This window comes from Cupressus sempervirens, chromosome 10 (assembly GCF_028749045.1).
Source record: "Cupressus sempervirens isolate cs-2001-9-10 chromosome 10, ASM2874904v1, whole genome shotgun sequence".
NCBI lineage: Eukaryota > Viridiplantae > Streptophyta > Pinopsida > Cupressales > Cupressaceae > Cupressus > Cupressus sempervirens.
In genome coordinates, this window is record NC_143127.1 from 851,513,075 (window position 1) to 851,528,114 (window position 15,040).

The following is a 15,040-nucleotide window of genomic DNA, read 5'->3' on the forward strand; positions in this document are numbered from 1 at the left end:
GGGAAACCCTTCCGAGAGAAAAACCCCACCCTCCAAAACTCGCACAATGTATTATCAAACCAAGATGATTACAATACATTTGCAATGCAAGTTCTTACAGGAGTGCATCACCACAACTCAAACTTGGAGAGACTCCTTCTAGCACCAGTCTTGCAAACTAAACTCAACTACACAAACCCCTCCCTAAGCCCTCCTTTTATAGTGATTTTACAACCTGAAAACAACTTATGGTTTTACAAAACCATGGGCAAAACTACCATGCCACATGTTACCCATTTTTGACATTTACATTTCCAATATGGAAAAACAACCAGGTTAAAATAGTAATCCCGTCCACAATTTTGTCTCTTAGTCTAGACCCCCATAAAGTCACAAAATGAGTCATCAAGGCTCTAAAAATGACCTACCTATATTCTACTATGGACAAGACTCATTTTAACAACTCAATAACCATTTTCCAATGCATAAACAAGTGGAAAACTTCCACAAATAAATTCTGAAATTTTCCAAGAAAGGATTGCAAGGTTGAGACACATGTTTCTCAATAGTTAAAACAAGGTAGAGATGAGATCATTTGGAATGGATCCAAATCATGTCACTATAATGTGAGGGAGAAATACAAAATTGCATTAGATTAATTTTTTTTTTGATGAATTGTTATTGATTTGGATTTTTGTGAGCTTTTCTTAGGTGATCTTGTATCACCATACCCTTTTTTGTGAATTTGTAAGTAGTCTATTAATTTATTAATAGAAAGGGACTATTCATCAAAAAAAAAAACTCCAAAACTCGTTTGTCTATTCAATTATGTTGAAATTAAGTTGCATACCTAAGCTTAGCATCTTTACATGAGTTGCACTACAAGGGTAAAAAATGACAGCATATTCGTTAAAAGAACTCGGATATTAGAGATTTCAAATTTTCAGTTTATATTACAAGAACGAGGAAACTATCAATCACTTGGTTCTCTTGTGTCCCTTTTCCCTCAAAATTCTTATGGTAGCTATCTAGAAAATATGGATGGATTTCAGCATTAACCAATGATATCGAATCCCTATTCAAATTTGGGCCCATTCTTGCCAAGAAAAAACTATGTAGAAATTTATGGATCTCTCCCTCAATTCCTATCTAAGAATTATTGAAGGAGAGAAATATAATAATTTCCAAAGGGAAATCCTTGGAAAAAAGAAAATTTTCAAGTAAAATTGAAATAATCATACTGGAAATGTTGAGTCCTAGAATACATCTCTGGACAAATACACCAAATTACTAGAGAAGTTGGGATGCCACTATGTTTAAAAACTAGAACCCATTTAATGATTGACGTGGAAAACCAAATTAGCAATCAAAATAGAGCTAACTGCAAATTCTCTCTGCAACCAAGTAGATAGCTCAAAATCAAATTTCATGGAGCTTTTAGAGGGAATTTGGGCCCCTTGTGTGTAGGGTCTGTGATACACTTGACCTAGAAAAAGACCTCTCTCTCTCTCTCTCTCTCTCTCTCTCACACACACACACACACACACACACACACACTCTCTCTCTCTCTCTCTCTCTCTCTCTCTCTCTCTCTGACACACACACACACACACACACACACATTTTAGTGGTCTATGTACATGGGTACATCACATAGCCTCATTTTTAAGAACTTGCATTTCACCCACCTATGGTACATAACATAGCTTAAGATTATTTAGTCTAAATTACATTGTTCATATTGTATGGAACAAATCTGGTAGTGAAAATATATATGTTTTCAATAAAAATTTTAGATTGCATTCATCTATAAAAAAATAAAGTATATGTAAGCAGTATATCTTATATCATAATAATATAAATTATATATTAAATATAGATTAATGTGCAACATGTATTATATGTTCATTTGAAAATATATCCTTTGGACTATAGATCTCTAAAACAATAGAAAACCTTATGAAATGAAATAATGAAAATTTCACAATCTTACAAACTTTTGTAAATTTTAATATTATTTTTATTATTTTTATTTTGATAGTGCATAAAGTCTTCCTTTAATTTTAATTTAATTCCTATGAACTTGGGTTCCATTTTAAAGAAATAAAAGCTTCAATTATTTATGTTGAAATATTTAAATTGAAGATAACGATATATTTCATAAGGAGCTTCCTTTCAAATAAATAGGAACAAACAATTTCTCAATACCTGCAAATACTGCGGGCTCCTCGTATTCAATCCTAAGTCATTGTTCCTCCGTAATCTTTGTAAAACAGCACTCCTAACCAGATTTCAACTAATAAGAGATTCCAAATAGGCAATTGGATTCCAAATAGTGGGAATAATACTACATGATAGAGAAAGCATAAGATTAGAATTTAAGCATCTTCAATATTGTGGGCTTCCTCGAAGATTCACAAGGAGCAACAAAAAAAAATTCCACAGACTACGAAGACAATTGATAGTGTTTGTGCCAGATTTCCAGTTTATATCCTCCTGCACATTGTAAAGAAATATTAAAAATTTAATAGTTTGGTTAAGTAAAATCTAATAGTTAACATTATAACCCTTTCGAAACATGAGGGGACAGGAAGTTAGGTTTATGGCTTAAAACAATCCAAGGAAGTTAGGTTTATGGCTTAAAACAATACTTTCATAACAAATAATTATTGATGAAATAAATGCTCGTGGATTGCGTAGAACAATATCTTCACACTATAAAACTCTCGCTTCGCTCCAAGATGATTTTTTTTTAAATTCCAAGCTGTTGCACTCATCCATTGTGATAGAAGTTGCCTTTTGCTCACATTCAAGCAAATTGGAATCCACTATGATTATTATGTCTATGTATGTATTGGAGGATATCTCAAAATGGAGAACACATTCATTGTAAATAGGGAAGATTTGAATTGTCTTGGTGACTCGGAAGTTATTGAGAAGGTTGGACGGTGGAGCACCAGAGTATAATAATAGTTTCATTGGATGCGGTTAGCAAAATAAATTGGTCACGTCGCTCATCATTAATGTCAAAATCATTCCCTTCAGAGGTCGACTTAGCCACTCTTTATATATATCACAAGCCAAGTGTTGAAGGACATAATCATTCTATTAAAATAGAGAAGAGATGGAGATCCAATCCAAATCAGCTTGGTATACCGTGTGATAGGGATTTAATAGTCTGCCCTATTTATAAGCAGGCAGAGACTATAGTTTTCAATCATCTATTTTGTATTAATCTTTGTTTTGGTACTAGTGCAATTTCCAAAATTTGTTCTTTAATTTTCTATTATTCTATTTGCTATGTCTAATTTTATCTCATTTTCTCTAAGGACATTTGCATGCTACAGACATTGTTGGATCTTCAATTTTTTCCCTATAAATGTTACACTTGAAGGTGTCAAAATCTTATGTCCACCAACCTAACATTACTATGTTTAATTAATTAGTGTTCTTATAGTAAATATTGTTTCTGCTCTTGCCGGTCTTGCTAGGATCAAGGAAGTTGAAGCCTTTCAACATGCTTTGGACGTTTATTTGGCAGCTTCAGGCGAGAAAGTTAATGAGCACAAATCTTTCATTTACTTTTTTAACACTCCTGATTCTATTTAGCACAGGATTGTTGGTATCCTACGGTTTCAGATAGGTTCACTTCCTCTGACTTATCTTGGCATTCCTATTGCTGTTTCCAGGCAGCCACGTCTCTTCTGCCAAAATTTGATTACCAAGCTTCAGGATAAGGTAAATCATTGGACTCATAGATGGCTTTCTACTGCTACTCAGGTTACTCTTCTTCAAGCTATTATCCAAGCTCTTCCTACTTATAGAAGCATGGATCATGCTGCACCTATTTACTTTCTCAAGGAGTTTGATGCTCTTTCTCGACAATTCCTTTGGAGTGGTAATTTGCGTAGTACTAAATGGAGCTTGGTTAATTGGGCAACTGTTTGTAGGCCTAAAAAGGAGGGTGGTCTTGGTCTTTGTTCTGCTCTATTGAGTAGACAAGCTTTGGCTGCTAAACTTTATTGGCGATGGTGCTCTGGACAGCATCAACTTTGGGCTCATATTATTACTCATAAATATTTTCATGGTGCTGATCCTTGCTCTATTTCTGCACTTCCTCTTGAAGGTTGTGGCTCAATGGTTTGGCATACTTTGAAGACAGGTGCGATGTTGGTGAAGAGAGGTCTGTTCTAGATATGTAAAGGAGGTTCTCAGGCTTTGTTTTGGTCTGATGCTTGGGATGGATTCCCTTCCATTTTATCCATATACCCTCATCTTCAGCCTCTTTGTGACTCTTTTCTTGCCGTTGGATGGGATAAAGTCGCTCATTACAAGACTCCTTATCAATTGGGACCTGTTGTTGGTTATAGATGGAAGCATTCCTTTGATTGGCCTCCTGGAGGTACAGACATTGATCGTCAAGAGCTTTCTCAAATTTTGGCTTCTAGAGAGTGTTCCTCTTTGCTTGGTCCAGATGTATTGGCTTGGGGCGGTACCTTGTCTGGTAAATATCATGTCTCTGCTGGGTATCAGGAGATAACTAGACAATTATTTGGGGATGCTGAGGTCCCTTGGTGGAAGCAAGTTTGGAATAAAGTTTCTTTGTCCAAGTGCAATTTTTTCATGTGGCTAGTGGCTCACAACCGTTGTCTTACCTGGGATAATCTTTGCAAACGTGGATTTCAGGGCCCCTCTTATTGTGTTTTGTGCGGTAATGGAGAGGAGTCTGTCTCCCATTTGTTCTTCCATTGCTCCTATTCTATTCAGATATGGCACCTTTGGTGGAGCGCTTGGGGTTGCTCTTGTCGGCATGCTTCCTCTTTGCTTGAGTTCTGGGCTCGCTTGGGTAGTGCTCCCTCCAAGTCTTCTTCTCTCCATGCTGCTTGGATTGCTGGCCCATCTTTCATGCTTTGGCATATCTGGTTGGAGAGGAATCGTCGCATATTCCAAGATGTTCGGCTTGGTATTTTGCATCTTTGGTGGAAAATATCACATTCTCTCCAGGAAACTATTCTTGTGAAGTGTGAGCTTGATGGGGGTATGGATCCGGTTGATCTTGCTATCTGTAATTGCCTCAATTTTCATCTGCAGGATGGGGTTGCCGCTCATAGGTTTCCTTCTATGTCTAGGCAGCTTCACCATCAGAGGAAGGGTCGGGTTAACCAGGATGGGCACTAGACTCCTCCTCCCTGTGGAGTTCTGAAAATTAACACTGATGGTTCTTCTCGTAGGAATCCTGGTTCGGCTGGTATTGGCGGAGTGGCTTGTTGTAGTTCTGGGAATGTTAAATTTTTCTTCTCAATTCATAAGGGTGATTATACTAACAATCTCATGGAAGCTCGGGCTATTTTATATGCTGTGGAATAGTTTTGCTTGTGGGGATGGAGTAAGATTATTTGTGAGTCTGATTCCCGGGTGGTGGTGAACATGCTTTCTTCACAAGAGCTTGAGGATGTTAGTTGGCAGCTGTCCACTATTGTTAAGCAGATTCTTTTCTTCTCTTCCTCTTTTCAGTTCATTAGGTTTAAGTATATTCCACGAGAATGGAATAGACCTGCTGATTGTTTAGCCAAATGGGCTTCTAGTCATGATCCGGGTTGGAATATTAGGGATAGGGGGCAACTGTCCTTTGAGATGGTGCAAGAATTTGATGATCTTGTTGCTCAGGATCGAGCTCCTTGTTGAGCTCTCCTTGTTGTATTCCTTTCTGTCTTAATAAATTTTTACCCCTCTTTTTGCAAACAATATTGTAATTTTTTACTTTTTCTTTTAATAACTACTAGTATTCATTATCACGGGATATTTTTAATAGATGTTGTTGCATAAGGTAATAATTGAATTACCAACTAAATATTAAGTATTGGTTATTAAATTTTTTGATTACTATATAGGTTTCAATAAATTTGATCTTTACTAAATTTTCATTATAAAATGATTGAAGATTTAGTCATTTTCTATTTTTATTTATTTTTAATTACATTTTAAATGATAAATAATAATTGTTCAATTTAATTCTTAATTTCAATACTTTCATAGAAGTATGTAAAGTTGATTTTAAAAAATATTAATGCTCTCTATATATCTTTTTAATTATTTTCACTATCTATTTATATTTCTTTATTATTTTTTGCTTCCATTTCTATCTATCTATTGCATGAGATGAGACTCTAGCTTGCATAATTCTTGATTGTATATCAACTTATGTTGGAATCAAGTTTGTATGCCAAAGGGTAGCATTTTCAATGGGTGGCACTAGAAGAAAGAATCTTATCAATTGACTTTTTTATTTTTTTTTTAAACTTGGATTTTAGGGATATTCAATTTTCTCTTTATGATACATCAACAAGGAGACTAGTTTGGAGTAGCTTTGTACAAAATATGGATGGATTTCAACATTACCCAATGACATCCTATCACTATTCAAATTCTAGCCCACTATTTCTAAGGAAAGCCTATGTGGAAACATAAAGATTATCTCTCCCTCAATTTTGGATACCACCATTATTAAGAGCTAGTTGGATCATAGACTCGTTCAATGATTGACATGGGTAATCGAATTGGCAAGTAAAATAGAGCTAATTGTGAATGGTCTCCTCAACAAAGTACATTCTAGATGGTTCCCAAAAAAACTTTGATGAAGCTTCAAGAGGGAATATGAGTCCATCAAGTTTAGGATGTGTGATACACTCAACCCAGAGAAAGACCATAGGTAGATATTCTAATCCATTAGAGGAAGACACAAACAATGTGACAAAATTTAAGGATCTCTCCACAGGGCTATTTCTTTTCTTATATAAAAGAAGCTGGAAAAGACATAAATTGAAGGATTTTTGGCTATTATTGTTAATATATTAGAGTAAAGATTATTTCTACCTCAAAACTACAATATTAACATGATTATGCATTAAATATGATTGTTAAATTTGAAGAGGTAATGGTCCACCACATCTATGATGGAAAAGCCAGAAGTGATAGAGAAAATAAAATAGAACCAACCAAAAATGGAGATAAAACTAAATTACATTCAAACTATAAAGAAAACTTACATGTATTTCATAATTATAGTCAATGTTTTTATTACATTAAAGACCAATATAGGTTTTCTTCTCACCTACTACATACCTACATAAATTTATAATGCATTCATTCACTCAACCTATTCTTTCTATATTTTATTTTTTCATCAAAACTACCATGTTTTCATCCTCCTATTATTTTCTATTTTTGCCAAAATCATCTAGACTCTTCCATCTTAATTTTTTTCTATAGAGAGGTAAAAAGAAAAAATACTAATTACAATTGATATTTCTTTTGCAAATCACGTCACGCATTAGATCATAGGCTCTTGTATGAAATGATTGTGAGGATAGGACAAAATGGAATAATAGATTGTTGTATAACAAAAGTATAAGGATGTCTATGGTGATGTAAATGAGATAGTTGAATATATATTCCAACATTCCTACTTAATCACAATTATCGAAAGTTGTTTCTTTGATGCTCAAAACTTGCATTTTCCATTGGTGTATTGATGATGTTAGTATATTGATCTTCTAAACTACAATGTTCCAAAATGATTTCACTATTGGTGATCACCTTGATGAAATGATACCTCTTATCAATGTGTTTTCTTCATTCATAACAAACTTGATTATTTGATAATTTTATTGTTGAATTATTATCAAATTATATCTTGGTTGTATCTTCTTGTTCTTGTATCAACACTCTTATCATCCAAATTTCTTGACATACTACACTTGTGTCTGATATATACGCTCATTTAGTTGATCAAAGATTTATAATAGGCTATTTCTTTAAAGCCCAAGATACTATGCCTAATCCAAAATGAAAGACATAACCTAAAGTACACTTTGGTATCATCAATGCATACTACACAATCACTATTGGTTTATCCTATTAGCTTTGAATAATTTTAGCTTAAATAATGTGTTCCACATTTTCTTATTGCAGTAGCATATCTTTAAAAAAATATTCTTTCTTTCTAATGAGAAGCTTTTGGAGAATTCATGAACCTTGAAATGAGACTCACTTCAAACATTATATGTGGCCTTATGGTTGTTAGATACATGAGACTCCCAACATGTTTCTTATACAAAGTCATATTGACATTAGCTCCCTTGTCATGTTTTCTTAGCTTCAAACCTATGACATTGGTGTTGGTTCTGATTTGCATTTCAACATATAAAACCTCTTTAAACTATCATTTGCATACTTATTTAGTGACATGATAATACCTTTTTTTTGGTTCACTTTAATGAAAAGAAAATAATTTATTTAACCCAAATGAATCATCTCAAATTTATTTTTCCTAACTTATTTAACTATCTCAACAAAAAAAATCACCCATTGAAATAAAGTCATCAAAATATCAACAAATAATTGAGATCTCTCATTTCTCATTCAACATAGTATGGAAGGAAGTCTTATAATTACTTAGTGAAGCCAAACATAAGAATCAATTGTGTTATACCATGGCTTTAGGGCATTTTTGAGTCTTTAGAGTTCTTTATTGAGCTTATAAATCTTATTTTTGTGACCCATAATCTCATATCTGGGCATTTGCTATACATAAACCTCTTCTTCCAAGAAGAGGTTAAATTGTATTATACCATGGCTTTAGGGCTTTTTTGAGTCTTTAGAGGTCTTTATTGAGCTTATAAATCTTATTTTCATGACCCATAATCTCATATTTGGGCATCTACTATACATAAACCTCTTGTTCCAAGAAGCCACTAAGAAATGCTAATTGACATCTATTTGATTAATTTCCCACTCATTATGAATTTCTATGGCTAATTTAGTCCTCATGGTGTTAAAATCAACTACCGGTGCACATATCTCATTGTAGTCTATCCTACCTTTTTGTCAATATCATTTTTCTAAAACTATATCTTTCTATTTTAAAATATTACCATTTGCATTTCTCTTTCTCTTGTAAATTCTCTTTATTTCAGTGTATGTACAGGATCATGGTGTGCCAAAAAGTGGCAATCTAAACCATATGTAGTTTTCAACTACCTGAAAGAGTTTCTAAATCTATTCCAACTTTTTTCCCACCCATCCTAATACAAAATGAAACAAATTAAAAAATTTATAAGGGCTATGATATCATTTGATACCAACCCTACATGGTCAACTTTATAAATGTTAGAAAAATGTATTTTTACTTCAAATATGTAGAACTGACACTATTTTTTTGACCCAAATTTTTTGAAATGAAAAGGGTTTCTTAATAATTTTCTTATCTTTCCTTAAATATAAAGTTTTCCAAATTATTATTTCAGTAAGTAATTATTACCTATTTTCTAATGGAGTTACGTATAAAGTGTTTATTGACACACTGGTTGAAAAAACACTATAACTTTCAAATGGTACATGATTTTTGAAATCCAAAAATGCATCACATTCTATGTTTCTTCCACTATAAGGGAAAAATAGTAAATTAAAAATTTATAGAGTTTTTAATTAGTTAAGGTGGTTAGACATGAGAGCTTTTTTATTCTAGAAATACTATAGTAGAAAATTCATCAATAATTATTTATTTAGAATAAAAATACCCAAAAATATGTGTCACATTAAAGCATGAGTCTACTTCTTATATCTAGAATATTATTAAAAAAAAATATCATTTAATTTTGATTAAGGTGGTTAGACATACGTCTACTTCTTATTTTTGCCTTGAAATTTGAGTACTATTGCATTAAAATTTTAAAAAATGACCAATCAATTTTTCATTTTTTTAGATAAGGCCTAGGAGTTTGGAAACTAAATTCAATTTTCTAGAGATTCCTTTCTTTGAAATTTTTGATATAAAGTTTATAACAAGTAGAAAATTGCATGTCAGGTTGACATGACCCTGATTTTCTATTTTTTATTTCCACTTAAGAGCATAGTTTGGTTGACCATTATCCTGCACATACCCTTCAATAACTTCTTTAACTTTTGGAAGATAAGAAAATTCAGCTAGATTCTAATGAAAATTAGCAAAGGTGCACTCAAAGGGTTTGGAATTTTCCACTTCAAATCATTCCCTAAGAAGTTATGAATGATATATTTCAACAAGAGGTTTAATTGATTATAAATTCAATTTTTTTTAATAAGGAATGATTATTTGGATTTTTTATGTTAGTTAAGGAAGCGGAATATGCTAATAATCTTAGGAGAAAAAATTGAGGAGTGAGCCTATAATTGAGCTCATAGGTAGTCCATAGTTTCCACAGGTTAGATTACCATGGTATTTATTTATATCAACAAGTAAATGGACTTTCACAGTCATCCTTTTGGTCACCCATGGAAAGGATATCTACATTCATGACCATCTATTGGGGATGCATTTTAGATTTAGTAACACTTTTCTACATCTAAACCAAGAGGCATATAGAGAGAGAGAGAGAGAGAGAGAGAGAGAGAGAGAGAGAGAGAGAGAGAGAGAGAGAGAGAGAGAGAAATGGGTACCGAAAATAACCATGGAGATATGGGTAGACTCTTGCCCCTCTCATCCATTCATATTTTTAAAAAATGATCTCTTTCAATTAATAAAATCTGGTTGATTTTTCAAGGACTTTCTCCAAAGTTCATAATCTACCAATCTTGGAAACTCAAACCCTAGAAAGAAAGGACTTCCATTGATCTATTTCCCTCCCAAAGAGTATGAAGGATTATGATATTATTGAAAGTCAAGATCATTATGGAAAATAGATTTTCCTTGGAGAATTTTTATGATGAGCTTGGAGCATCCTTCTAAAACAAGTTTTTCTACTTTGATTCTGTAGAGGACTTTGACATCATACCCCATCATAGTGGCTTATGTTTAATTGTTAGTGTTAATTCCCAAAATATTTAAGTGACCCATTGACAATTTTTTTCCCAATCACCTATAAACTCCCCAATGGAAGAAAGGATAGGTTTATACTTAGACATTTGTGCTCATTACACTTAAGCCAACCAACATCTAGTAGATCCCATTTAGCCCTTTTCCTTCTATAGATGCTACGCCAATTAAAATTAATGTAACTATGAATTATATTTTAGTTATATTAAATTCTAAGGTATTTAAAATTTGATAAAAATAATCCTTTCCCAAAGTAAGTACCATTGATATTCTCTCTAATTTGATTTTTGATGACATGGAATAAGGTTTTTCGAGGCCTCTATATTTATATGTAAACTCTATTATATCTTTCTTCCAAGATAGAGCATGTTATAAAAGGATGGATTTGAGCCCAAAAATGATAATGGGATCACTTAGAGGGAAAAAAACACATTGGGATATCATCAAAGCTATTGACTTAGTCATCTCCTTGTTAACTTATAAGGAGGAAAAAGATAATTTTAGGTCTTGTTTGTGTAAGAGAAATGAATGAGAAGATGATCATATATTTTCTCCATTTGAAATCCTTTTTTTTGTATATTGTCTAAGGTCAATATTTTGTGAAGTGTAACAATCCATCAATGATAATTTATTTTATGGGTAAGTTTTTTAACAAATACTAAACCCTAAATTGGATTATTTACCACTTTTTCCTCCATAGAATATAGGTAGACCTACTAGAAAAGGACCCACTATTGTTACATCTCCCCATCCACTTATCTTTCTTTTACCTACAATAAAGTCTTGCAGATGATAGGATACTAGCCAAATGAGACACCTCCTCTCTTCTAATGTTAGGGATTAAATTCTTAAATTCTTATTTGTCTCCAAAACATAAAAATGATTAATTTAATAGGCCTTACCTCTAGTCCACACTAAGTACTTTTTCAATTTTTTGGAAGAGAGGAGGTTAGCCAACCATATTATAATTATTCAAAAAAGACCTTTAATCAGGAGTCCTCCTTAAAAAATTGAAACTAGAAAGAAGTTCTACTACCTTTGGAAATAAGGATTTTAATTCCTTTCTTTATGATATTTTTCACTTTATTTTTTATTTTTTATAGAAAAGAGCTATCCTTAGGAACAAAAGAGTTTCTTGAGACATACCTAATTTACATTTCCCTCAATATACTAGTACAATAGTTTTAGCACTCTAGAATAGTCCACCCAATTTTAGGGACTAAAGATTTGTTCCTAGCTTTGATCTTTCTAATTGCCAATCCGCCCTTAGAGAAAGGTAGTGAAACTCGGTCCCTTTTTACTAGATATAGTTTTGTTTTCTCCTCGATCCTAATACAGAGTAAGTTTTTATGGATTTTCTCAACGGCCTCTAGTACTTTGAAATTAAAAAGGGACCAATACATGAAGAAGAATAAATTTCATTAGAGACAAGATTTTAGAAGATGGACCTGGCGTCCCAAGCTTAGGAGCATTTCTTTCCATCTAGCCAAATTCAATTGAAAGTTCTTAATTAAGATATTCTAAAAGGAGAAGGAAAGATGATTAGGGAAGACCTAAATATGTACCTAAGAGAGTGAAAATAATATAGTTCATGATCTTAGAGATCTTAGTCTATGTTAGCTTATCCATATAGTAGAGCAAAGAGCTTACTCTTTTGAAAGTTGATATGTTGGCTCAAGAGTGAAGCATAAGAGGAGAGAAAGTATTTCAAAATGTTGGCTTCATATAATAAGGCTTCTCCAAAAAATACATTGTCATTGACAAATTTCTAATGGGTGGATGGTTAAATTCTTAAAGAGCTCTGAAAAATTTAATAATGTTGTTCCCCCTTATCTTTTAGAAATTTTTGGAAAACCCTTAAGCTACCAAGATCAATCATTAAGGAGATAGGGGATTTCTTTGTTTGAGACCAGTGCTAGTAGAGAAATGTCCCGACAGGGGACCATTTACCAAAATTAAGTATTTTGTTGAAGTAAACAACTTAAGAGCATTTCAAGAAATTTTCCTTTGTAATCTAAATTAAGTCGGATAACTTTTTCAAATTTCCAATTCACTCTATCATAGGATTTCAAATGTAAAACTTTAAAGCCATCATTGCCTCTTGATTAGGTTCCATTTAATGGATCAAATCACTCGATGATAGAACAAGATCCATTATATTTTTTTTGCCAAAAATACTTTTCAATTTTTAAAATATCATCCTATTAAAATAATATTTTCATTTTATTAACCAAAATATTAGAAATATTTGTGTACACCATATTTTTAAGAGTTATAGGTACATAATCTTACACAAAGGTAGGGTCTTCGATTTTATGTTTGAGATAAATATAAGTAATGTTCAAGATATCATCTAACATACCTATTCTAAAAAGATGACATATAAGCATGAAAGTAACCCAACCCATTATGTCATAGTACACCTAAACAAAGGTGGGAGGGAACACATAATAAGAAGCTAATTTGAATGCTTGAATGGAGAAAGCCACCTTAGTCACTTATTCAAAAGAAACTTTAGAGGGACAAAAAATGTCCTCCTCAAAGACCAACATAGGAATACAATCTAGGAGACCATCAAGGTCTTTTAGGATCATGTCAATTTTGCCCTTTTTGAAAAAGAAGTTAAAATCCATAGTAGTTATACCCTCTTCATACAAGAGTAACAACCTATTGTAGAGGGTTAGATATCTTATTCTATTCCTACTCCTATTTTATTTAATTTCTTATTTTTTCATTAGGTTTTTAGTTCAATTATGTACTTTATTTTCAAATTTTATTTTAATTTATTTTATTATGACTATAAAATTAAATGAATTATTAAAAATACTTATCTATGTTGTTGTGTGGTACTAGTAGTCCAACTTATGAATAAATGTTCTAAATCTTTAGAATTTCTTTAAAAATTACCGAATAACCATAGGCTTTTATATAAATGATGAAAAGAGGAAGAGGTAATATAGATAAGAAAATAGAACTAACTAAAATGGAGATAAAATAATATTAAATTAAAACTATAAAGAATTTAAACATATTTCATAATGATATTCAATATTTTGATGCAAGGAAAGTTGGAGAACTAGGGCCAAAGGCACACCTAATTGTCTAAACACCCTAATAAGTAAACAAAATGGAAACAACAACATAGAGAACAACAAAAACAAGAGAAGAAATGAAAATGTCTTTAGTATTTCAATATAATATCAACAAACATGTTTAACTGTGAGACATTTAAGGTTATGGCCAATAAAATGATTAGATATACATCAAAATGCATCCAACATGATACAACTACAATTAGATATCAAGAATCTTTCTTTCTAACTACTAAAATCCTTTCACTTTATCTCTCTTACCCCCTTTAAACCTAAACTAGATTTACCACTTATACTCGCCAATATTGCTTATAGAAGATTCTAGATCTTTATATTAGAGAAGGATGATCTCATATAGTCTACATGCATTCCAATGCACAATCCTTACATTAAATTTATAGCTCACTAAGAACCAATCACACAAAATATCATTCAAAGAATGAATTGAAAATTGGCAAACAAACAACCTCACTTTGCAATTGAAGGAACTTGGAAATGATACAAATCAACCAAAGTAGGAACTCGGTCATCATAAGAAAATTAGTCACTATTACCCTTGGAAATAATTGTGTTGATAAATTACTGGAACTTAGCAACAACTGCAACTTTGAAATAAGTGACAAAATGCACTAAGATGAGAACCCAAGATGCTCCTACATTAGACAAATGTGGTCGAAAGAAATGATTCTCTTGAATCATTGAGATGTCACAACCCAAACTGAGTACAAATTAGATTAAGAAATTCATGTAGCATTTTCAACTCGTCTATTCTTCTACTTCACCAAATTTTTATAGCAATATTTTCATCTTGTTCTCTTAACAACTCTTTGATCCAATACATGATCAATCTCATTTATCTACTTCTCAGGATAATCATATAGTATAAAAACTTCATCCTCTAACTCATGATACTCATAAAAATCAACAATATTGAATATAGGAGATATATCCATGTCATCAGGTAACTCAAATTTTTATGCATTACCACTATCAAATTTCCTCAAGATCCTACAAGTTCAAAACTTCTTCATCTTTAAATTACTGTAGATGTATGTCTTGCAAATATAAGAGGAGTAACTGAGAGGGGAGGAGTAAATCATTTACCACTAAAATAAAA